The sequence below is a fragment of the Poecilia formosa genome, unplaced genomic scaffold (assembly GCF_000485575.1).
Source record: "Poecilia formosa unplaced genomic scaffold, Poecilia_formosa-5.1.2 Scaffold821, whole genome shotgun sequence".
In the NCBI taxonomy this organism is placed as follows: Eukaryota; Metazoa; Chordata; class Actinopteri; order Cyprinodontiformes; family Poeciliidae; genus Poecilia; species Poecilia formosa.
Genome location: NW_006800760.1, coordinates 73,875 through 74,944, shown reverse-complemented (window position 1 = coordinate 74,944; position 1,070 = coordinate 73,875).

The window sequence follows — 1,070 nt, the reverse complement described above, 5'->3', positions numbered from 1 at the left end:
CTTATAATAAATTATAAGTTAATTTATTAACTTATAAGAAATTAAGCGACTTCATTTAAATTAGCATCACTTCACCCGCTGGGGTCTGAACGCACTTCCTCCTGGTTCCCATCTGCAGAAAAATCTGCGCTAATTCATCAGTCAGTTGGATCTGTCTGATCCAAACAGATCAACTCAACTGTGTGAGTATTTTACCCTGCGCGGTCCGGTGTGAGCTTTTTCCGGGATTTTTATTTTTTATTTATTTATTTATTCATTTATTTTTGCGTGGTTTCGCTTCTCCGAAACGGACAGATGTTACGTCTGCAGCTTCTCCAGACCGCCGCTCTCCTGGGTAACGTGCAACAAGAAGGCTCCATTTGTTAAATCCGCTGGATGAGTTACTCCCAGCGGTTTCTAATTCTTCGCAGCGGCGGAGCCACGTCCGCAGTGGGTCAGCAGCGCACTGCGCATGTTACAGTCTAATTAACTTTTGCATCGTCATTTATTTCCTCCAGATAAACTGCCGGCTCCTCAAATGGATTAACACAACGTTGCATTCTCTTTCTTTGGTCTGTAATGGAGACTTGAATTTAACGTCCCATTTCAACCAAAGGTTTGTAATGCGCTTCCTAACCATTTTTGTAAGTATTGATTTTATTTTTTAGCCATTTAGCCAAGACTCTGTAAAACCATTTGTCTCTGCTAATAACATCTTCAATACAATTTTTGATCCCAGGCTTAGTTTATGGACTGAACAGACAGAAATGGTTACCATTTTTTTATGGTTCAAAAATAATTTTTTTAATTGTAAAGTGTTGATTTTATTTTTGAACTAGTTTTATTTGTAAGCGTTGATTTTAATTTTGAAACCTTATTTATTACAAAGTGTTGATTTTATTTTTGAACCATTATTTATTTTGAAGTGTTGATTTTATTTCTGAACCCTTATTTATTGTAAAGTGTTGATTTTATTTTTGAACCATTATTTATTTCGAAGTGTTGATTTTATTTCTGAACACATTTATTGTAAAGTGTTGATTTTATTTTTGAACCATTATTTATTTCGAAGTGTTGATTTTATTTCTGAA